Here is a 25,516-nt window from a genome sequence, read left to right as displayed (position 1 = left end):
AAGAAAACCCCACATGGCATACCATTTTGGAAACTAGACCCCTTGAGGAATGTAACAAGGAATAAAGTAAGCCTTAATACCCCACAGGGGTTTCACAACTTTTGCATATGTAAAAAAAAAAAAAAAAAAAAAGGTTCACAAAAATGTGTGTTTCCCCCCAAATTTCACATTTTTGCAAGGGTTAATAGCAGAAAATACCCCCCAAAATTTGTAACCCCATTTCTTCTGAGTATGGAAATACCCCATGTGTGGATGTCAAGTGCCCTGCGGTCTAACTACAATGCTCAGAAGAGGAGGAGTGCCATTGAGCTTTTGAAGAGTGAATTTGTTTGGAATGGTAGTCAGGGGCCATGTGCGTTTACAAAGCCCCCCGTGGTGCCAGAACAGGGGACCCCCCAACATGTGACCCCATTTTGGAAACTACACCCCTCGCAGAATTTAATAAGGGGTGCAGTGAGTATTTACACCCCACTGGCATTTGACAGATCTTTGGAACAGTGGGCTGAGCAAATGAAAAATTTTATTTTTCATTTTCACGGACCACTGTTCCAAAAATCTGTCAGACACCTGTGGGGCGTAAATGCTCACTGCACCCCTTATTGCATTACGTGAGGGGTGTAGTTTCCAAAATGGGGTCACATGTTGGGGGGGGTCCATTGTTCTGGCACTATGGGGGCTTTGTCAACACACGTGGCCTTCAATTCCGGACACATTTTCTCTTCAAAATTCCAATGGCGCTCCTTCTGTTCTGAGCATTGTAGTTCGCCCACCGAGCACATTACATCCACATTTAAGGTATTTTCTTACTCAGAAGAAATGGGGTTACAAATTTTGGGGGGCTTTTTTCCTATTTTCCCTTGTGAAAATGGAAAATTTAGGGTAACACCAGCATTTTAGTGAAAAATTTTTTTTTTTTTCATTTTCCCATCCAACTTTAACGAAAATTTGTCAAACACCTGTGGGGTGTTAATGCTCACTATACCCCTTGTTACATTCCGTGAGGGGTGTAGTTTCCAAAATGGGGTCACATGTCGGTATTAATTTTTTTACGTTTATGTCAGAACCGCTGTAAAATTAGCCACCCCTGTGCAAATCACCAATTTAGGCTTCAAATGTACATAGTGCGCACTCACTCCTGAGCCTTGTTGTGCGTCCGCAGAGCATTTTACGCCCACATATGGGGTGGGGTATTTCCGTACTCAGGAGAAATTGCGTTACAAATTTTGGGGGTCTTTTTTTTTTCCTTTTACCTCTTGTGAAAATAAAAAGTAAAGGGCAACACCTAGTGTAAAAAATATTTTTTTTTTTACACTAACAGGCTGGTGTAGACCCCAACTTTTCCTTTTCATAAGGGGTAAAAGGAGAAAAATCGCCCCCAAAATTTGTAGTGTAATTTCTCCCGAGTACAGAGATACCCCATATGTGGCCCTAAACTGTTTTACTCCGAAGTGAGAGAGCACCATGCGCATTTGAGGACTAAATTAGGGATTGCATAGGGGTGGACATAGGGGTATTCTACGCCAGTGATTCCCAAACAGGGTGCCTCCAGCTTTTGCTAAACTCCCAGCATGCCTGGACAGTCAGTGGCTGTCCAGAAATGCTGGGAGTTGTTGTTTTGCAACAGCTGGAGGCTCTGTTTTGGAAACACTGCTGTAAAATTCGTTTTTAATTTTTATTTTGGGGGGGGGGGGGACAGTGCAAGGGGGTGTATATGTAGTGTTTTACCCTTTATTTTGTGTTAGTGTAGTGTAGTGTTTTTAGGGTACATTCACACTGGCGGAGGTTTACAATGAGTTCCTTGTTAGGAGTTTGTGCTGCGGCGAAAAATTTGCTGCAGCTCATACTTGAAGCAGAAAACTTACTGTAAGCCTGCCCTTGTGAATGTACCCTGTACATTCACATGGGGGGGGGGGGGGCAACCCTCCAGCTGTTTCAAAACTACAACTCCAAGCATGTACTGACAGACCGTGCATGCTGGGAGTTGTACTTTTGCAACAGCTAGAGGCACACTGGTTGGAAAACCTTCAGTTAGGTTCTGTTATCTAACTCAATATTTTCCAACCAGTGTGCTTCCAGCTGTTGCAAAACTACAACTCCCAGCATGTACTGATCACCGAAGGGCATGCTGGGAGATGTAGTTATGCAACAGCTGGAGGGATCGCAACTACAACTCCCAGCATGCTGGGATTTGCAGTTTTGCAACATCTGGAGAGCTACAGTATAGAGACCACTGCAAACTGTGGCCCTCCAGATGCTGCAAAACTACAAATCTCAGCATGCCCAGACAGCAAACAGTTGTGTGGGCATGCTAGGAGTTGTAGTTTTGCAAGATCTGGAGGGCTATAGTTCAGAGACTACTATATAGTGGTCTCAAACTGTAGCCCTCCAGCTGTTGCAAAACTACAACTCCCAGCATGCACAAACAGCTGTCTGGGCATGCTGGGAGTTGTAGTTTTGCAACATCTGGAGTGCTACAGTATAGAGACCACTATATAGTGGTCTCGGACTGCAGCCCTCCAGATGTTGCTAGGCAACTTACCGGCTTCTGTCGGATCCAGGGAGCTTGCTGCACGTCATCGCCGCCCGCCGATCTCCGATGCCGATCGTCGCCCGCAGCCTCCGCAGATCGGTAAGTGGACTCCGGCGCCGGTCCTCTGTCGTTTCCCCGTTCTGCCCTGCCTATTGTGGGTGGGCAGAACGGGGAAAACGAAAGTTAACCCCCCGCCCCCGATGTGCTATTGGTGGTCGCGTCTAGACCACCAATAGCAGGGATAGGAGGGGTGGCACCCCTGCCACCTCACTCCTATCTCTTCAAGGAGATTGTGGGTGTCTTAGACACCCGCGATCCCCCTTATATTCCTGGTCACCGAGTCACCATAGACCCGTAATGACCCGGAATCGCGCAAATCGCAAGTGTGAATTCACTTGCGAGTTGCGCCGATCGCTGACATGGGGGGGGTCTGATGACCCCCTTGGGCATTTGTACAGGTACGCCCTTGGTCCTAAAGTACCAGGGAACAAAGGCGTACCTGTACGCCCTTGGTCCTTAAGGGGTTAATCAAAAAAATGAAAAAATCTTTAATGAAAAAATCTTTAACAATTAAAAGAAAAAAAAAGTCATATTAAAAATAGAGGCACCAATAACAATCCCTAAAGTACACATAACACTGTAAGGTAAACACCCACACCGTTCTGTAAAAATAACAATTTTATTAGACATATATTCAAAATGGACATACATATAAAATATTATGAAGGAATACTGAAATGACAATTACAGAAAAGGGGAGAAGGTATGGGAGGTGCATAAGCAGGGAATACTGCACAATATATAAGGCGTGTTACGCCTAGCGCTCCGGGCCCCCGCTCCTCCCCGGAGCGCTCACGGCGTCTTTCTCCCTGCAGCTCCCCGGTCAGTCCCGCTGACCGGGAGCGCTGCTCTGTCATGGCCGTTGGGGATGCGATTCGCACAGCGGGACGCGCCCGCTCGCGAATCGCATCCCAGGTCACTTACCCGTTCCCGTCCCCTGCTGTCATGTGCTGGCGCGCGCGGCTCCGCTCTCTAGGGCACGCGCGCGCCAGCTCCCTGAGACTTAAAGGGCCAGTGCACCAATGATTGGTGCCTGGCCCAATTAGCTTAATTGGCTTCCACCTGGTCCCTGACTATATCTAACCTCCTCCCATGCACTTCCTTGCCGGATCTTGTTGCCCTTGTGCCTAGTGAAAGCGTTTTGTGTGTTTAAAGCCTGTGTACCAGAACTTCTGCTATCTCCCCTGACTACGAACCTTGCCGCCTGCCCCCGACCTTCTGCTACGTCCGACTTTGCTTCTGCCTACTCCCTTGTACCTCGCCTATCTTCAGCAGTCAGAGAGGTGACCCGTTGCTAGTGGATACGACCTGGTCACTACCGCCGCAGCAAGACCATCCCGCTTTGCGGCGGGCTCTGGTGAAAACCAGTAGTGGCTTAGAACCGGTCCACTAGCGCGGTCCTCGCCATCCCTCTCTGGCACAGAGGATCCACTACCTGCCAGCCGGCATCGTGACAGTAGATCCGGCCATGGATCCCGCTGACGTCCCTCTGCCTTACATCTCTGATATCACCACGGTGGTCGCCCAGCAATCCCGACAGATCGCCCATCTAACCCACCAGCTGTCGGAAGTATTCACCATTGTGTCGCAACTTCAGCAGCAATCATCTCCTCCGCCAGCTCCTGCACCCCTTCCGCAGCGAGTGGCCACTCCTAGCCTCCGCCTGTCCTTGCCGGACAAATTTAATGGGGACTCTAAGTTTTGCCGTGGCTTCCTTTCGCAATGTTCTCTGCACTTGGAGATGATGTCGGACCAGTTTCCTACTGAAAGGTCTAAGGTGGCTTTCGTAGTCAGCCTTCTGTCTGGAAAAGCTCTGTCATGGGCCACACCGCTCTGGGACCGCAATGACCCCGTCACTGCCTCTGTACACTCCTTCTTCTCGGAAATTCGAAGTGTCTTTGAGGAACCTGCCCGAGCCTCTTCTGCTGAGACTGCCCTGCTGAACCTGGTCCAGGGTAATTCTTCCGTTGGCGAGTACGCCATACAATTCCGTACTCTTGCTTCTGAACTATCCTGGAATAATGAGGCTCTCTGCGCGACCTTTAAAAAAGGCCTATCCAGCAACATTAAAGATGTTCTGGCCGCACGAGAGACTCCTGCTAACCTGCATGAACTCATTCATCTAGCCACTCGCATTGACATGCGTTTTTCTGAGAGGCATCAAGAACTCCGCCAGGAAAAAGACTTAGATCTCTGGACACCTCTCCCACAGTCTCCACTGCAATCTGCGCCTAGGCCTCCCGCCGAGGAGGCCATGCAAGTGGATCGGTCTCGCCTGACCCTGGAAGAGAGGAATCGCCGTAAGGAAGAGAATCTTTGTCTGTACTGTGCCAGTACTGAACATTTTTTGGTGGATTGCCCAATCCGTCCTCCACGTCTGGGAAACGCACGCTCGCACCCAGCTCTCGTGGGTGTGGCGTCTCTTGATGCTAAGTCGGCTTCTCCACGTCTCACGGTGCCTGTTCGGATTTCTACTTCAGCCAGCTCTCCCCTCTCAGCCGTGGCCTGCCTGGACTCTGGAGCTTCTGGGAATTTTATTCGGGAGTTCTTAGTGAATAAATTCCGCATTCCGGTGACCCGTCTTGCCAAGCCACTCCACATTTCCGCGGTCAACGGAGCCAGGTTGGATTGCACCGTGCGTTACCGCACGGAACCCCTCCTAATGTGCATCGGACCTCATCACGAGGAAATCGTATTTTTTGTCCTTCCTAATTGCACTTCTGAAGTTCTCCTTGGACTACCCTGGCTTCAACACCATTCCCCAACCCTGGATTGGTCCACTGGGGAGATCAAGAGTTGGGGTCCCTCTTGTTCCAAGGACTGCCTTCAACCGGTTCCCAGTACTCCCTGCCGTGATCCTGTGATTCCTCCTGTATCCGGTCCCCTTAAGGTCATTAAGGACTCTGCCTGCCACAGGAAATGCCTCTCCCCCCCTCCCAGTCCCATCTGGCAAGCCTCTGTGTCCCCTCATGGCCCTCGTCCTGGTGTCACACTGCCCCGTGCCAGGTCTCGCCCTCTGCCCTCTCTCCCCATTCCTACTCCTGCTGTTCTGCCTGCCGTTGAGGAATCCCTCCATCCTTTCCCGGTGTCCTCATCCCAGGGGAGGCAGTTACCGGACAAAGAGAAGGGGAGACCTAAGGGGGGGGGTACTGTTACGCCTAGCGCTCCGGGCCCCCGCTCCTCCCCGGAGCGCTCACGGCGTCTTTCTCCCTGCAGCTCCCCGGTCAGTCCCGCTGACCGGGAGCGCTGCTCTGTCATGGCCGTTGGGGATGCGATTCGCACAGCGGGACGCGCCCGCTCGCGAATCGCATCCCAGGTCACTTACCCGTTCCCGTCCCCTGCTGTCATGTGCTGGCGCGCGCGGCTCCGCTCTCTAGGGCGCGCGCGCGCCAGCTCCCTGAGACTTAAAGGGCCAGTGCACCAATGATTGGTGCCTGGCCCAATTAGCTTAATTGGCTTCCACCTGGTCCCTGACTATATCTAACCTCCTCCCATGCACTTCCTTGCCGGATCTTGTTGCCCTTGTGCCTAGTGAAAGCGTTTTGTGTGTTTAAAGCCTGTGTACCAGAACTTCTGCTATCTCCCCTGACTACGAACCTTGCCGCCTGCCCCCGACCTTCTGCTACGTCCGACTTTGCTTCTGCCTACTCCCTTGTACCTCGCCTATCTTCAGCAGTCAGAGAGGTGACCCGTTGCTAGTGGATACGACCTGGTCACTACCGCCGCAGCAAGACCATCCCGCTTTGCGGCGGGCTCTGGTGAAAACCAGTAGTGGCTTAGAACCGGTCCACTAGCGCGGTCCTCGCCATCCCTCTCTGGCACAGAGGATCCACTACCTGCCAGCCGGCATCGTGACAAGGCGACACCATTACTGACATAAAGAAACACGGAAAAGGTGGTATGACCACAGATGGGTACAAGAGTAACAGAGTCACAAGAACAAAAAAAAACAAAAGCATAGAAAAATCATAGAAAATGCCAACAACATGAAGACGTCCTGCCAACCTACCAGCTCCAACCCCAACGTACATTTTGCTTTGTGCTTCGTCAGGGGGCATGTCAATAACCCCCAACCAAGTGGGTATATATATATCATATATCAGCCAATCACCTAACACCATCATCTGAATTACAAGCAACCTGCCCAATCAGTAGTTGGATGTACTACAAAAAGCCCTGCCTATAAATCACTAATCATATAAACAACCTGTGTGGCAAAGAAGTATAAGCATCCCGAATAGCGGGTGACATCATTGGATGCGACTAGCGCATCATAACTGGGAGAGGTCAATTTTTCTAACTGATCTAAATGTGGGATAGGTATATTGATGATGTCATTTTTGTCTGGAAGGGATCAAAGGAGGAGCTTCAGACATTTATGACTTCTCTGAATAGGAACAATCTGAATAGTAAACTCACGTACAAAGCCGGAAGGCATCACATGGATTTTTTGGACAGCAGGGGTATGTACAATCAGATCTTTTTCGTAAACCCACTGCCACCAATTCCCTACTACATGCCAATTCATCGCATCCTCAGGATTTGATTAAAGGGATCCCCATGGGTCAATTTCTTCATTTTAAACATATTTGTTCCACAGATGAGGTATTTGAACATCGGTCAATTTAACTTTGGAACAGGTTTTCTGAACACGGTTATAAGGACAACTGGATCAGGCGTGCATATCTAAGGGTCACTTAACACTCAAGCAGGCGAAGTCTATTACAACCCAAAAACAGGAAGAAGATGGATGACCAGGTAAGATTCATAACCTCTTACCATGCACAGGTATCCCAGGTTAGAGAGATCTTATCTAAAATTTGGAACATACTATTGGCAGATCCCACATTGAGTCTGTATCTCCCCAAACAACCTTCTATAACATTCAGAAGTGCCAATTTGAGAGACAGGCTGGTATATAGTCACTACAAAGGTAAAAAACCTTCAAATTTCTTTGCCACCTCTATAGTAGATGCATTGCCTGCCCTAACATCTGCCCAGATTCGATTTTCTATAACCATGATGGCTCTCGTTCCTTTCAGATTGGACACACAATCTCTTGTAACACATCTGGGGTAATATACCATGCTACTTGCCCTTGTGGTTTTGTCTATATAGGTATGACCACCTGTGAACTCAAGAAGCATACCAGAGAACATGTCCTTGGAATAACAGCAGCAAGACATGAAACGGACCCCACACGTCTGACTACAGTTTCTCGACACTTCAAAACATTCCATGATTGTGATCCGCGTAGCCTGCAGGTGAGAGGCATTGACTGCATTTTTCCTGGCATTAGAGAAGGCAATTGGAAAATAAAACTAACCCAATTGGAAAGAAAATGGATTTATAAACTTAAATCCTTACAACCTAAGGGCCTGAACGATCACGCTGGTTTCGTTCCATTCTTGTAAGCGCATCGGGTATATTCTTATTACCGTCGGTCCTGGTCTGTTGTTTACTACCCTCTGTCTGGTGGGTTGATATGGTTTTATATTTTATCCTATTTGATTTTAATCTTTACTCTCTCTTCTTCTTTCTCTTTCTGTTTTTAGGTCCTTCAGCCAAGCCGCGTCCATGTTTCCGTTGCCGTTCTCCTTCTAGTACATCCTGCCATGCATCTTGCTACCGGCCTCTCATTTTTAGCTTGTGTTTTAACCCCGATTTTATTCTAGCATTTGCACTTGTCACTTTGGTAAGTATGCTGCTATTATACCAGCACTTTTGCAATTTTTGGTGCATGTTTTTTGCCCCTTCTGTTTTTGGACCTTATTTTTAACAATATTCCTAATTTAGTAGGTCAATAAACTATTTTTTCTATATCTTGTGGTATTCACATCAGTTTTCTTCTGTACTAGGGATAATATACTAGTTTACATTTATGCAATTTATGGTCTAAGTGATTTACACCAACATCTATCGGTTTCACCAGCTTTCTGTTTCACGGCAATATATGCCCTTCATTACTAATATTTCTATTTTTGTTATATTACAAACTGTGATCACACACATAACACTATATTCATCACATATTTTTATATTTTCATATTCATATATATTTTTTGTATATATTTTTTTTATTTATTTTTAACACTACTTCCTTTTGATTTTGCCATTTGTTAGATGTCACCATGCATTCTTGAGTACTCCATTTTTTTGACATTGAGGAGAATTTTGTTCTTTACCTTGTACATTACATAACTGCATGTAGGTGGTTATCCTAGTTTGTTGCACTTTCTGCACACACATCCACCATTCATTCTCACCATACACACTTTCACCCATTTACATTTGCACACCTTTTCCCTAACACATCTACTTTTTCTCACTATTTGTCTATTCTCTTCCCTTATTATCTTCACGGTGGTGGTACACATTCACACAATACACACTTGGGATTGCCCTGTGGCACCAGTTTATATTTATTTGTGGCACACTATACACACTGGGTTGCATGTTTTATGTTTGCCTTTTTCGTTTTTAGTCATGTCTGTCTTGTCCTGTTCATGTCTGCTGGCAAGCGCTACATCTCCGGTATCTCTTATGCTCTGCATACTTCGGGGGAATTACATTCCTCTGATTGGATGCAGCGCATATTATGTTTTTCAGTACCCAATACGGAGCCAGAGCCGGCCATGCCCCACCTGCTGATGCTGCGCCATGTGATCAGAGTCACGATCACATGACCATACCACCTGACGCAGTCGTACTTCCACTCCGCCGCGTCGTCACATCCAATGATGTCGCCCGCTATTCGGGACGCTTATACTTCTTTGCCACACAGGTTGTTAATATGATTAGTGATTTATAGGCAGGGCTTTTTGTAGTACATCCAACTACTGATTGGGCAGGTTGCTTGTCATTCAGATGATGTTGTTAGGTCATTGGCTGATATATGATATATGTACCCACTTGGTTGGGGGTTATAGACACGCCCCCCTGAAGTACAAAGCGAAACGTACATTGGAGTTGGAGCTGGTAGGTTAGCAGCATGCATGGCAAGACATCTTTATGTTGTTGGCATTTTCTGTGATTTTTCTATGTAGTTTTTTTGTTCTTGTGAAACCTTTTCCTTGTTTCTTTATATCAGTAATGGTGTTGCCTTATATATTGTGCATTATTCCCTGTATTCCCTGCTTTTGAGCCTCCCATACCTTCTCCCCTTTTCTGTAATTGTCATTTCAGTACCTGTATTTTATTTCCTTCATGATATTTTATATGTATGTCCATTTTGTATATATGTCTAATAAAATTGTTATTTTTACATAACTGGTTCTTTTTGTGTAGGTGTTTATCTCCTGAGTGAACCAGTTGTGGCCACTTTCTGTTTGGCCAGTTTGATGGTTGGTGAGATAACACTGTAAGGCTAGTAAAATTGCAATCATATACTAAGCATATACAAAATAAACCCACCAAGGATGATTACAAATACAAAATTAGCAAAAGGTGCATCATATAGTTATCAATTTATAAAGCAAAGAAAGAAGTAAAGTTACAACAGAAATCTCAGTGTCTATCAAACAAGCCTTACCAGGGTGTGTGCGGTTATTTTATGGTGAATGAGAATAGTAGCTCTAAGTGACTGCTAAAAGACCCAGGTAAGACATATAGAAAACATATGTCTTCCTAGGGCTGCAAACACATGTTTTTGCCTCTGTAAGACTTTCTATTCACTGTCCAAATCAGTGGCGCAGCTAGAAGTGGTGCAAAGGTTACATCTAAACCTCTGACCCTATCAGCTTTGCAATTGAAGATGCAGCAAAGAAAGCTATTGTAAAATAACACAAAATAACCGAAAACTTAAATGAAACTGAGCAAGAGTGGTCTACCCTATTGACCCTATCGGCCTTTATCTGTTAATGGTTAAATATGTCTTATGAATATAGTGTTGGGCGCGAATATTTGCATTTCAAATTTTTATAGCAAATTCGTGAATATATTCCCTACATATTCGAAATTATAAATATTCACTTTTGTGAATATTTGCATATTCCTTTTTTTCACTTGTGGGCCAATCAGAATGATGCAAATACACTTGTCAGAGGTTATCAACAACATCCCTAGCAACCAATAGTAAAGTTGCCCACCCACTCACTGTTTTCTTCCTCGAATACACAAATATGCGAATATTCACTGTTAGGATTCGGCAGGCTGGAGGTGGATCCTCTGTGTCAGAGGGATTGGCGTGGACCGTACCGGTGGACCGGTTCTAAGTTGCATCTGGTTTTCACCAGAGCCCGCCGCAAAGCAGGATGGTCTTGCTGCGGGGGTAGCAACCAGGTCGTGTCCACCGGTAACGGCTCAACCTAACTGACTGCTGAGAGAGGCGTGGGACAGAAGGACTAGACAGAGGCGAGGTCAGACGTAGCAGAAGGTCAGGGCAGGCGGCAGGTTTTGCAGTCAAGGGCAACGGCAGAAGGTCTGGTAACACTGGTAAGGGCATACACAAAAACGCTTTCACTAGGCACAAGGCAACAAGATCCGGCCCGGACAGGAAGGGGAAGTGAGGTTTTATAGGCATGGAGTAGATGGGAGAAATTACACTGATTGGGCCAGGCACCAATAGTGGTGCACTGGCCCTTTAAATCGGAGCCGCGCGCGCCAGGATGTGACAGCCGGGGAACGGGACAAGTAAGTAGATTGGGATGCGACCCGCGGGCGGGCGTGTTCCGCTATGCGAATCGCATCCCCGCCGGCAGTGACAGTGCAGCGCTCCCGGTCAGCGGGTCTGACCGGGGCGCTGCAGAGAGGAGAACGCCGCGAGCGCTCCGGGGAGGAGCAGGGACCCGGAGCGCTCGGTGTAACAGCACCCCCCCCCCTTAGGTCTCCCCCTCTTTTTATCTGCTTGTCCCTTCATACGAGACGAGGCCAGTGGGAGCGACTCTTGAGTCTCTTTTCAGATAACGGAGAAGTCCTGGGTTATTTCCTCTATGGCAGGAACTCCAGAAGAAGTGGGAATGGGGAGGGGGGCAGAGGGTGAAGCTTGCCACGGGGCAGAGTGGTACCAGGAAGGGGACTATGAGGAGGTAAGATCTCTGCTTGCTTTTTGCAGAAAATATCAGAAAAGTCCTGGAAAGCCTTGGGAGGGACTGGTAAGGGTGGAACCTCAGGAGTTAGACAAGTGGGGGCAGATGTGAGGCATCGTTTGTGACAAGAAGGACCCCAATTTTTGATCTCCCCGGTGGTCCAGTCAAGGGTGGGAGAATGACGTTGGAGCCATGGCAGACCGAAGAGGACTTCAGAGGTGCAGTTGGGCAGAACAAAAAATTCAATTTTTTCGTGATGCAGTCCAATGCCCATAAGCAGTGGTTCTGTGCGGTAACGCACAGTGCAGTCCAATTTTTTTCCGTTGACAGAAGAAATGTAGAGCGGCTTGACGAGACGGGTTACTGGGATGCTGAACCTATTAACAAAAGAGGCCAAAATGAAATTTCCTGCAGAACCAGAGTCCAAGAAGGTCACAGCTGAGAAGGAGGAGTTGGCAGAAGGAGAAATCCGCACAGGCACAGTGAGACGTGAAGAAGCAGAATTCACACCAAGGGACGCCACCCCCACGTGCACAGGGTGCGTGCGTGTGTTTCCCAGACACGGAGGACGAATAGGGCAGTCCACTAGGAAATGTTCGGTACTAGCGCAGTACAGGCATACATTTTTATCTCTGCGACGAGACCTCTCTTCATGGGTCAGGCGAGACCGATCCACTTGCATAGCCTCCTCGGCGGGAGGCACAGGGGTAGGTTGCAAAGGATTCTGGGAGAGAGGTGCCCAGAGATCAAGGTCCTTTTCCTGGCGGAGCTCCTGGTGTCTTTCAGAAAAACGCATGTCGATGCGGGTGGCTAAATGGATAAGTTCAGACAGGTTAGCAGGAATTTCTCATGCGCCAGTACATCTTTGATGTTGCTGGATGAGCTTTTCTTGAAGGTCGCGCAGAGGGCCTCATTGTTCCAGGCTAGCTCTGAGGCGAGGGTACGAAACTGGATGGCGTATTTGCCTACGGAAGAACTTCCTTGGACTAGATTCAGCAAAGCAGTCTCAGCAGGGGAGGCCCGGGCAGGCTCCTCAAAGACACTACGGACTTCAGCGAAGAAGGCCTAGACAGAGGCTGTGGCAGGATCATTGCGGTCCCAGAGCGGTGTGGTCCATGACAAGGCCTTTCCAGACAGAAGACTAACTACGAAAGCCACTTTAGACCGTTCTGTGGGAAATTGGTCCGACAACATCTCCAAGTGTAGGGAACATTGAGACAGAAAACCACGGCAGAGTTTAGAGTCCCCATCAAATTTGTCCGGCAGGGACAAGCGGAGGCTAGCAGCGGCCACTCGCTGTGGAGGAGGTGCAGGAGCTGGCGGAGGAGATGGTTGCTGCTGTAGAGGCAGAAGCTGCTGTAGCATGGCAGACAACTGTGACAGCTGTTGTCCTTTTTGGGTGATCTGTTGGGATTGCTGGGCGACCACCGTGGATAGGTCAGCGAGACTTGGCAGCGGCACCTCAGCGGGATCCATGGCCGAATCTACTGTTAGGATTTGGCAGGCTGGAGGTGGATCCTCTGTGTCAGAGAGGGATTGGCGTGGACCGGTTCTAAGTTGCTACTGGTTTTCACCAGAGCGGGATGGTCTTGCTGCAGCGGTAGCAACCAGGTCGTGTCCACCGGTAACGGCTCAACCTCACTGACTGCTGAGAGAGGCGTGGGACAGAAGGACTAGACAGAGGCGAGGTCAGACATAGCAGAAGGTCAGGGCAGGCGGCAAGCTTCGTAGTCAAGGGCAACGGCAGAAGGTCTGGTAACACTGGTAAGGGCATACACAAAAACGCTTTCACTAGGCACAAGGCAACAAGATCCGGCCCGGACAGGAAGGGGAAGTGAGGTTTTATAGGAATGAAGCAGATGGGAGCAATTACACTGATTGGGCCAGGCACCAATAGTGGTGCACTGGCACTTTAAATCTTAGAGAGCCGGCGCGCGCGCGCCCTAGAGAGCGGAGCCGCGCGCGCCAGGACGTGACAGCCGGGGAACGGGACAGGTAAGTAGATTGAGATGCGACCAGCGAGCGGGCGCGTCCCGCTATGCGAATTGCATCCCCTCCGGCAGTGACAGTGCAGCACTCCCGGTCAGCGGGTCTGACCGGGGCGCTGCAGAGAGGAGAACGCCGCGAGCGCTCCGGGGAGGAGCAGGGACCCGGAGCGCTCGGCGTAACATTCACATATGCGAATATACGCATATATGAATACATTGAATATGCGAAATTCGTGAATATAGAACGAATATTAGTCTATATATTCACGAAATATTGCAAATTCGAATATGGGCAATGCCGCTCATCACTATATGAATATACACTGCTCAACAAAACATAAAGGGAACACTAAGATAACACATCCTAGATCTGAATGAATGAACTAATCGTATGAAATACTTTCGTCTTTACATAGTTGAATATATACTGACAACAAAATCACACAAAAATAATCAATGGAAATCAAGTTTATCAACCCATGGAGGTCTGGATATGGAGTCACACTCAAAATCAAAGTGGAAAGCCACACTACAGGCTAATCCAACTTTGATGTAATGTCCTCAAAACAAGTTGAAATGATGCTCAGTAGTGTGTGTAGCCTCCAAGTGCCCGTATGACCTTCCTACATGGGCATGATCCTGATGAGGTGGCGGATGGTCTCCTGAGGGATGTCCTCCCAGACCTGGACTAAAGCATCCACCAACTCCTGGACAGTCTGTGGTGCAACGTGGCCTTGGTGCATGGAGCGAAACATGATATCCCAGATCTGCTCAATCGGATTCAGGTCTGGGGAACGGGCAGGCCAGTCCATAGCATCAATGCCTTCCTCTTGCAGGAACTGCCGACACACTCCAGCAACATGAGGTCTAGCATTGTCTTGCATTTGGAGGAACCCTGGGCCAACCGCACCAGCATATGGTCTCACAAGGGATCTGAGGATCTCATCTGGGTTCCTAATGGCAGTCAGGCTACCTCTGGCAAGCACATGGAGGGCTGTGCAGCCCCCCAAAGAAATGCCACCCCGCACCATTACTGACCCACCACCAAACCGGTCATGTTGGAGGATGTTGCAGGCAGCAGAATGTTCTCCACAGAATGTTCTCCACTGTCATGTCTGTCACATGTGCTCAGTGTGAACCTGCTTTCATCTGTGAAGAGCACAGGGCTCCAGTCTGTTTCTGACCATTTGAGTGGACACATGCACATTTGTGGCCTGCTGGAGGTCATTTTGCAGGACTCTGGCAGTGCTCCACCTGCTCCTCCTTGCACATAGGCAGAGGTAGCGGTCCTGCTGCTGTGTTGCCCTCTTACGGCCTTCTCCCCATCTCCCGATGTACTGGCCTGTCTCCTGGTAGCGCCTCCATGCTCTGGACACTACGCTGACAGGCATAGCAAACCTTCTTGCCACAGCCCACATTGATGTGCCATTCTGGATGAGCTGCACTACCTGAGCCACTTGTGTGGGTTGTAGACTCCATCTTATGCTGCCACTAGAGTGAAAGCTCCGCCAGCATTCAAAAGTGACCAAAACATCAGCCAGGAAGCATAGGAACTAAAAAAGGTCTGTGGTCACCACCTGCAGAACCACTCCTTTATTGATAATTGCCCATAATTTCCACCTGTTGTCTGTTCCATTTGCACAACAGCATGTGAAATTGATTGTCAATCAGTGTTGCTTCCTTAGTGGACAGTGTGATTTCACAGAAGTGTGATTGACTTGGAATTGTATTGTGTTGTTTAAGTGTTCCCTTTATTTTTTTAAGCAGTGTATGTTGTTATACTTATGCCCTTGAAAAATCTTTAATAAAACTCTTTGAAAATTGACATGACATGACAACAAACCAACCAACAATGTGACACTTGGAATGGTGAGGATCCTTTCTAAACACAGCATTTTGGAACTGCCTACCGTCTACTGCCCACACTTTTACCCCATGCTTAAAAGAGCCTACTAAAGAAAGTAATGGACTTCATTGCAGACCACATATCTTCCAGCATTGAGAATATTCTCCAAAGACTTTGCTTTAATAGTTTTTTTGTCCCTTTTCTTTATCACCAGCTTTTACATTGATAAACTGCCACAGAACATAAACTCTACTAACTCCTCCTGTAAATACCTCATTACATATAACCCCCTTCCCGACCCGTGACATACATGTATGTCATGGGTCGGGTGGGCAAACATGATGGGGACCTGTGGATAGGGTCCGCGTCATGACCAGGAGATGTCCGCTGACATCTCCCAGTAATGACGGACATCGGAGATCGCTCCAATGTCCATCATTTAACTGTTTAAATACCATGATCTATACAGATTACGGCATTTAAACATTAAATGCCGCTATTCCCTGATGTCTCGTGGTTCCATTTACGGGTGCCATATACAAAAGATTTGAACCATATGGAAATGTCATATGGACGGTGCATGCGGTGTGATTCATATGCTTGAGATCTTTACTGTCTTGACACCAAGATTTACAGGCACCAAACTTTAAATATAAGACGAGAAGAAGCCATCAAGACATTAAGTTGGGTATATATATATGCTCGAATGATACATTCTTTATTTGCATTCCTTATTTGCATAAAATAAACCCTCAACATCAGACATTAATTTAGCAAAGAATCTTACATCATATTTTAAGACACAGAAAACTCAGCGAATAGTTTTTTTTTCTCTATTTTTCCTTTTAATTCAAGCATTCAGAGTCACAAAATATATATGTAAATGAAAGAAAATTGCTGGTAGTTTGCATAAATTTGTGGCAAGAAAAGATAACTGCAAATCATTGTGAACATTATAAACAATACACCAACCAGAGACGGGAAATGATGGAAGCGCTCGGAGGTGACTCTCATCTTCATGATTGCTGGGTGCTAAGTGAAGGGGAACATAAGCAGAGGGTTCTGGGAATTATTCTCTTCAGCAAGATGCTAGTGAAGTTTTAAATTCTTCTATTTATGTATTCTTATTTATGTACATACATGACCAGCTCTCCTGAAATGCCCAGAGGGCTCCCAGAAAAAGGTGACTCCTGGAAAAGTTGTCTACTCATTTTTGTAGTCCACAGTCAACAGTGGTGCCCAGAGTAAAATGGACTGCATGTATAAGGAGAGCTGGGTATCTGGTGGCGTCTGGTCTGAGGTAGTAGTTTTAGGTGGGTGGTCTGGAGTTTGTTTTAGTTTAGGAGAATTATGAGTATTTATGAATTTAGGGTATCTGCCATGTGCATTTGTTTAGGGTTCTAGGGTCTGTGCAGTGTCCCACTGTGTAGTGTGTATGGTGGGAAAAAAGCATTTTATGTTTGCACCGTTAATATCTCTCCATATGCCCTGTGAAGAGGTGAGCCTATCTGCACTTGTATTAGCCCATAGACTTACACTGACAGAAGGTAGGATGTCTATGCTCAAGCCACTGCCCAAAGGGAGAAAATTCTGTTTGATCTACCCCCTTCTCTATTGTAGGCCTAGACCTCCTAAGTACCCTTGCCGCTGGGAGCCACTGCATTGTGCTAGATTTACCCTGGCAAGTACCTATCTTGTCCCCTACTATGGATGAAAGGAGAGAGAAAAGGAGGGAGAAACTGGGAAGACGTCATTCAAGTACCCATTACCAGTTTAGAACCTTACAGGAATTCAGGCCGGGCCTAGTTATGAAAGTGGCTTTTGGAGCCACACCTTAAGTTGCCTGCATGAGTGCATGCTCTGTCTCTGTCTCTGTCTAGCTGTATTCTCTCTGGTTAGTGGTGCTGTACTTTTCTGGTCTGGAATAAGGGCAATGTTTGTGGCAGTGTCTGGTAGTAAAAAGTACTGCACACAGAAAAAACACAGAGAGGTGAGTGAGTATCTGATGAGTCTGGTATAGGGTCTGAATTGATATAGGTTGGTCAGGTCTGTAGTCTGTATTAGTGAAGGGGACTTGTCTGGATTCTATATAATCCATAATTCCTATTTCTCATTCCACATCAATAAGTTACGGTATATCAATGATTTCAATCCAAAGAGACTCCTATACAGAGGACACCACTGTCTTGTAATGCTGGGTCTGCCTAGTACCACTAGTCCATATATGAGTTGTTGAGAGGATTACAGGTACAGTAGTGATACATTTTGTACTATCTGTAGACAGTGTGAGGTGATAAGGTGCAATGAGCAAATCATATCCATAACACTGGCAAACCCAGGAACATTGATAGTTGACTGTATTATGGTGGTAAAAACCTTTACATTTTCTTTACACTGGCTTGTAGGGTGCGTTGTTGTGAGTTACTGCAGAATGCATGGCTTTACCGAGGGGAATTAGCAGATTCACTATGGATAGGTGGAGTGCGTCCCCACGTTAAAAGGATGTGATACCAACTATCACTATAGGCAACTATAGGCCAGTAAGTCTGACATCAATACTGGGGAAATTTATATAAAAAAAAACCTGTGTAGATGAAGACAGGTGCAGTTGCCCATAGCAACCAATTAGGTTGCTTCTTTCATTTTTAAGAGGCTCTTTTTTTAAATGAAAAAAATTATTGGTTGTTATGGGCAACTGCACCTCTCTTTCTCTTCAGGTTTTGATAAATCTCCCTATAATGGTGCTTTTCTGACTCAAAATGAATTCATATGGTATGTGCATTTCTGAGCTTGCCTGACTGACTGAGTCTAGGTTTCCACATAGTTTTTTTCAGATGTTTTTTTTTTTTGAAAACTGCCACAGCAGTTTTTGAGCGAAAGTCAGAAGTGAATCCAGCAGGAAGAAGTATAAGTCCTTCCTTTATATCTCTCACTCCTTTTGAATACACATCTGGCACTGCAGTTTTCCAAAAAATACCAGAAAAAAACCTATGTAAAAACGTATGTGGAAACCAAGTCTAAAAGTGCTTGTGATGTCACAGTATCTTACCTGACTTAAACCAACCTGTGATCTCACAGCTGTTTATCTAATTCTTGAGTGATGTCAAAGCAGTTCGACAAGCAGCTTAACGGAAAGATACACTTTGGTGACGTCACGTTATGTTTACCTGTTTAAAACCCATTTGGGATGTCATAAAGGTTTACCTCACTTTAACACACTTGTCATATTAGATGTTACAGAAGCTGACAGCTTTTACCTGACTGAAAGCCCCTTGTGATGTCACTGGAGTTTACCTGATGGAAACACACTTGTGATTTCACAGGAAAATACTTGATGGAAACACACCAGGGATATCACAGCAGCTTACCTTACAGAAACACATCACTTGCCTATGTATAGGAAGGGGACAGGAATGTGCTGAGAAAGGGTAAGTAGGATGGGCCCCGTACAGGAGATCGCGGTGGTCCAACCGCTGGAGTCCCCCCATGATCTACTGTATAGGCCCATCCTACATACCTCTCTTCAGCACACTCTAGCCCCCTTCCTGGACATAGGCAAGTGTAGATAGGGGATAAGTGTCTGATAAGTTCAGTGCCCCAGAGAAACCCTTCAAGAGTTAAAGGCGCTTGCTCTTTTCAGAGCTGTGTTCCCGACCATTTCCTGCATGTGTATGATCGGCGATTCAGCAGCGGTGTTAAAGGTGCACAGCGTGCAATGATTGCCTGTGGTACCCAGGCTTGGACTAGGCTTAGAAAAGCCATTCCTGCACCTAAAGGGGTACTGTGCCCCTTGACATCTTATCCCCTTTCAAAAGGATAGGAAATAGGATGTCTGATCTTGGGGGTCCCGCAGCTGAGACCCCCTTTGATATCTGTGCAGTAGAACGCAGGGTGTGGGCGGCAGGGGTCGTGACATCATATTCACACCTCTCATGATGTCAAGCTACGCCCCCTCAATGCAAGTCTATGGGAGGGGGCGTGGCAGCCACCACACCCCCTCCGATAGAATTTCATTGAGGGGGCATCACAAGGGGGCGTGGCCATAACCTCATGACCTCCGCTCCAAATGTTCGGAACAAAATGTTCCGAATGTTGGGGCAGCGGAGTACCCCTTTAAACCACACCAGCCCACATACAATATTCTTCATCTCCCCTTTTTACAAAAATGGCAAGGTGCAATGTCTGCTTCAACTCATTTTTCTATGATTGGTCATACCCCTCCCCACACACATACAAAACACACCATCAGCAAAAGAAGGGAAATAAATCACACGGTCAAGGACTGGTGTGCACTGGCTTTTGTCTGATATTGATCAAGTTCTTCTATCATGGGACCTTAGTAAGCCATGCAGTCCCTCTTAGCCAATCAACTAAGACAGCTATGGAACATTTGATTTTGCTGTATACAAATGCGTAGTGGACTACTCTATTGTATACAGCAAAAAATAAATTTATAAAAATAAATACATGTATACATATATATACTGTTGCAATGTGGTTTTCTTTACATAATATATGTCAATGGGAAATGGATTATGCTCCTTTATGATTTATGAAGTGTATTGTGTACATAATACATGCATGCTCATTGGGAGTGTATGCACGCTCTTTTTGAACATTTCACTTCTATTATATTTGTGGTGTCCCAGTGCCGGAGTGCGTCCTGTCAAGTAAACATTGCTTCAGGTGCCTATGCTGCCCCCTGCTGCTCAGGTGATGCTTTGATTATATTTGTTATGCTTTGTCTGTTCTTTTATATTGTTGTGCAATGTGTCTTTAAGAAATGTGCAGGATATCTGTAAGAAGGCATGATGCAGAGTACCCATGTGACCCTAATTGCCCAATTGGAGGCCCCCCTAGCTAAGCCAAATATAGTGAGGGGGGAGGAGCTCTTCAGTTCAGTGAGAGTTTAGTTTCAGTTTAGTACGGTGTGAGCTCCAGTGTGGAGAAGAGACAGCAGGAGTGTGAGGTGGTTCAAGGGAAGCCTAAAGTAAATTTTCAAGCAAATGACCATGCTATTCTTCAAGTGTTCCCCGCCCAGGAACCCACACAGTGAGAGTTCATACCCTGGCGGTGTAGCGTTAATTGGACATTATCAGAACCCTAGCCAGCGTAGGAGGCCTCAGCATTATATCTAAAGTCTCAGGCCTGGAACAAGTAGGAAGTCAAGTGGGTGTAATAAACTTCAAGTCAAAGCAAGTCTACAGGGCTCCAAGGGTTACTCTGCATCTCTTCTACTCTAATCTGCGCTGTGAAGATTGTAACATCTACTCCTGCCTCAGTAAAAAAAACAGTTATCCATAGCCTGGCATCAGTGTATTTATTATCCCGCGCCTGGCCCAGGAGAAGCTGTCCTATCCTTGGACCATATAGGTTAAAGGTGCCCTGGCCATATGATCATATCCAATCACCCTGCACACAGTGCCTCATAATTGAGCGCCACATATTCGGAACATATTTGGATATCACACATCCAGAGTTACAGTAAACTTGAACTTTAGGAAAAGGGCTTTTCCAATAACCTAAAGTTGATGGCAAAGTTGGTAAAAATCAGCTGTATAGCACACACATACATGTGAAGGAGGACAAATGTGCTGTTTTTTTCATGGTAAAATGAAATCCATCCTTGTACTGCTATACCCCTCCTCCATGGATCTGATCACTTTCTGGTGTCCTCTCTTAATTGTGACTCTGCTGTTGCCAGGCAAAAGAGCACATATGTTCCCACAATCCCCCTTGCTTGCATACACAGTAGAGACTAATGGGCAATATGCAGGTGAAGTGAGCATGTGTGACCGTCTAAGTGTATGTCCTAAGATGGTCATAACCAAGGACAACAGGGGAAAAAAAGGAATTAATAATTATGTATATTTTTCAATCTGTACATTTTCAGTAACACTTTTACATTTGAAATATTATATTTAATTTTACATAATAATATAATACATCTGTTTAGACCTATTTATCGTTGTGGAATAAAACTCCTGATGAGTCCAGTACAATACATAAACTTTAATGTAGCTTGAACTGCAGACTAAAGACTTCCCTCCACATACTGTTGTGGTAAATTGTGACATGACACTCAGAGAAGTGTAACCAGGAGACATTCCCCTTATGTGGTAGACAGGCTGGCATTGTTCCAAACTTGAGGTCAAGTAGACGATCCAGTGAAAAGACAACAAGGCCCTTTCACAACTTATCCTTGTTAAATCTCTTCGAAAAAAATGATAAAGAGCAAAAATATACTCATTTGGGCAAGGCTCAGGAACTTCTTTGCTGCAGACAGGACTAGTGACATGTAGAAGATACAACTGTCATTAACAATAGGCTCAATAGTCCTTAAAAAGATCAAGATCTACCTCTATTTCCAGGCTAGGGAGATAGGACTGGCTCCTGAATTCATTGGCCAAAAGTCTGGTTTAGCTGTACAAGAAATGCAGTGTAATGTAGTGATGAGCGGCATTGGTCATATTCGAATTCGCAATATTTTGTGAATATATAGACGAATATTCGTCCTATATTTGCGAATTTTGCGTATTCATTATATTCGTTATATTGCATATTCGCATATTCGAGGAAGAAAACTGTGAGGCGGTGGTCAACCTTACTATTGGTTGCTAGGGATGTTGTTGATATCCTCTGACAAGTGAATTTGCATCATTCTAATTGGCTCACAAGTGAAAAGAAGGAATATGTGAATATGCAGGAAAACGAATATTCGCAATTTCGAATATATAGTGAATATATTCGCAATATTCGCGAATTTGAGTTAAAATTTCTAAATGCGAATATTCGCGCCCAACACTAGTGTAGAACTAAGTCTGTGTTTTCACATGCACTGTAATACAGAAACTACATTAGAAATTTTACAATATACTTGCATTATCATACAATACTTGAGACATATACAATGCATCCTTCAAACCTTGTACAAACAAGAATAGTCCTTTTGGAAGCTGCTGCACAAGCTCTACTGGGCCACCACATATTCATGGGACAACCCCTTTAACAAAAGAAGCTGTTTTGCAGTAAGTTCCAAGGATAGTGAGAAACAAGGATGCAGCACTAGAAGGTTCGGTGTAAAGCAATAACTTTGCAAAATATTAATATTATGCAAAACAGCAAAAAAGTAAATAAATAAAAGAAAAAGAAATAATCAATGTAGAGGAAGCTAGAATACAGAATAAAAAGTAGTCACCGTATTTTTCGCCGTATAAGACGCACTTTTTCTTCCCCAAAACTGGGGGAAAAAAGTCGGTGCGTCTTATACGGCGAATACACCCCTATCGCGGCGGTCCCTGCGGCCATCAACGGCCGGGACCCGCGGCTAATACAGGACATCACCGATCGCGGTGATGCCCTGTATTAACCCTTCAGACGCGGCGATCAAAGCTTACCGCCACGTCTGAAGGGAAAGTGACACTAACCCGGCTCTTCAGTCGGGCTGTTCGGGACCGCCACGATTTCACCGCGGCGGTCCCAAACAGCCCGAGTGAATAGCCGGGTTAGTGCTTACAGGACACCGGGAGGGACCTTACCTGCCTCCTCGGTGTCTTCTCCGTTCAGGGATCCCCTGTATGGCCGGCGCTCTCCTTCCTCGTCATCACGTCGTCGCGTACGTGCGTCGGCGTGCGTAACGACGTGATGGCGGCAACGGAAAGCGAGGATACCCGGCCGGCAGCAGAGATGTTCCGGAGCGACGGGGACACGGCAACAGCGGTGGAGCGACATCCAGGGCAGCGGTGAAGGGTCCGGAGCGGCGGGGACACGTGAGTATTATCTCCTATGCAGTGGTCTTCAATCTGCGGACCTCCAGATGTTGCAAAACTACAACTCCCAGCATGCCCGGACAGCCAACGGCTGTCCGGGCATGCTGGGAGTTGTAGTTTTGCAACATCTGGAGGTCCGCAGGTTGAAGACCACTATTGGGTTCAAAATCTTAATTTTTTTAGATTTTGCACCTATAAATTGGGTGCGTCATATACGCCGGTGCGTCCTATAGGGCGAAAAATACGGTACTTAACTTTGGGTCCGGTCTCTCTCTTGGGTAGCTCATAATATCTTTAAATATATATACACATGTTAAGGGGTATATATACCCAGGTAAGTGTCATTAAAAAAAAAAATCTAAACATCTACTTAATCACACAATTACAAAAAAATGATATCAAATATTACATCACAGTGTTATGTACATTTATAAATATCAGTGCCAGATATAACAGTAAAGTGCTTAGAAAGTGCTTCAGTGTTACAAACAATGCTTGAATCACAACTCCCGTATTTCCGCAATAACAGTTAATCATCTACAACAATTCATAAGTAGATTGCACATGAGATACATAAAAGTGCATGATTATATGGAAACAATGTAGGAGAATAGCGCTTACCTGCTCTGTATGACGAACATGGCGCCGTTAGCGTGCTGTAATTTCCACTGCGCCTGCGCGATACTATCAAGCAGCCACATGGGCCCGATCACATGGCCATAATGCATCACGTGACCACAGTACCCCGCATGATATCACTCGCATAAATGCGAGGAAACACGGGAGCCGCGATCCCGTTACCCTCTCCAAGGCCACCCGACCTGGTATCCAGGTAACAACTGACGCTATACAAACCATCTAGTTTACATTTTGCTGTGCCATTCACACCAGTGCGATATTCCAAAAACCCTTATATATTAACCTTAAACTAATTAGAGTGGTTGCGCCCAATCATAGGACAAACATATAAATAATAAAAAATATAGAAAATAATATTTAAATAATAAAATTAATCCATAAGAAAAAATTACATAGAAAAATATAACTGAAAAATGATAAATCAAAAAAATATAGATATAAAAAAATGAGAAATAAAAAAATGTATATACTAAAAAATATATAATAAAAAAAATATATTTTATATATAAAACAAATTATAATGAATTAAATAAATATCAAATAAAAATGGTGAATAGTCACTATAGATTTCCCATATATCCCAGGTATATAAGAGAGAAAACCCCATATGGCTGGGGGACACTTAGCCACCCCCTCCCGCATATACAGGTCAGGAGGACTAGTGTCTTCGAGGGCAAGGATGTCCAAGACTATGAGATCTCAAACATCCCTAACCCCCCACACCCAGCACTTTTCAGGGTGCGCAAGCTTATTCTGCAGAGCAAAACGCTACATCAGGCTTTAAAGGGGTATTCCAGGCCAAAACTTTTTTTTATATATCAACTGGCTCTGGAAAGTTAAACAGATTTGTAAATTACTTCTATTAAAAAATCTTAATCCTTCCAATAGTTGTTAGCTTCTGAAGTTGAGTTGTTTTTTTCTGTCTAACTGCTCTATGATGACTCATGTCCCGGGAGCTGTGCAGTTCCTATGGGGATATTCGCCCATCATGCACAGCTCCCGGGACGTGACATCATCATTGAGCAGTTAGACAGAAAACTTCAGAAGCTAATAACTATTGGAAGGATTAAGATTTTTTTATAGAAGTAATTTACAAATCTGTTTAACTTTCTGGAGCCAGTTGATATATATATATATAAAAAAAAAAAAGGTTTAGCCTGGAATACCCCTTTAACCCCTTAAGGACTGAGCCCTTTTGCACCTTAAAGCCATTTTTTGCAATTCTGACCACTGTCACTTTAAACATTAATAACTCTGGAATGCTTTTAGTTATCATTCTGATTCCGAGATTGTTTTTTCGTGACATATTCTACTTTAACATAGTGGTAAAATTTTGTGGTAACTTACATCCTTTCTTGGTGAAAAATCCCAAAATTTGATGAAAAATTTGAAAGTTTTGCATTTTTCTAACTTTGAAGCTCTCTGCTTGTAAGGAAAATGGATATACCAAATAATTTTTTTTATTCACATATACAATATGTCTACTTTATGTTTGCATCATAAAATTGACAAGTTTTTACTTTTGGAAGACACCAGAGGGCTTCAAAGTTCAGCAGCAATTTTTCACAAAATTTTGAAACTCGCTTTTTTTCAGGGACCAGTTCAGGTTTGAAGTAAATTTGAAGGGTCTTCATATTAGAAATACCCCATAAAAGACC

At 45.4% G+C, this 25,516-nt stretch overlaps 1 protein-coding gene across 1 annotated transcript in view; it reads right to left on the bottom strand.

Moving 5' to 3' along the window:
- LOC130360833 (serine palmitoyltransferase 3-like) overlaps window positions 1-23,911 on the bottom strand; it is a 196,032-nt gene extending 172,121 nt beyond the window's left edge. The window contains exons 1-2 of the mRNA XM_056563392.1: window positions 23,841-23,911; window positions 21,810-21,873 (exon numbers count right to left, since the gene is read on the bottom strand). The gene's annotated coding sequence lies outside the window, so the exon portion shown is untranslated. The remainder of the gene's footprint in view (window positions 1-21,809; window positions 21,874-23,840) is intronic.
- Window positions 23,912-25,516: the final 1,605 nt, after the last annotated feature.

This window comes from Hyla sarda, chromosome 3, assembly GCF_029499605.1.
Source record: "Hyla sarda isolate aHylSar1 chromosome 3, aHylSar1.hap1, whole genome shotgun sequence".
NCBI lineage: Eukaryota > Metazoa > Chordata > Amphibia > Anura > Hylidae > Hyla > Hyla sarda.
The sequence above is the reverse complement of the archived record's forward strand: the minus strand, read 5'-3'. Positions and strand labels throughout refer to the sequence as shown.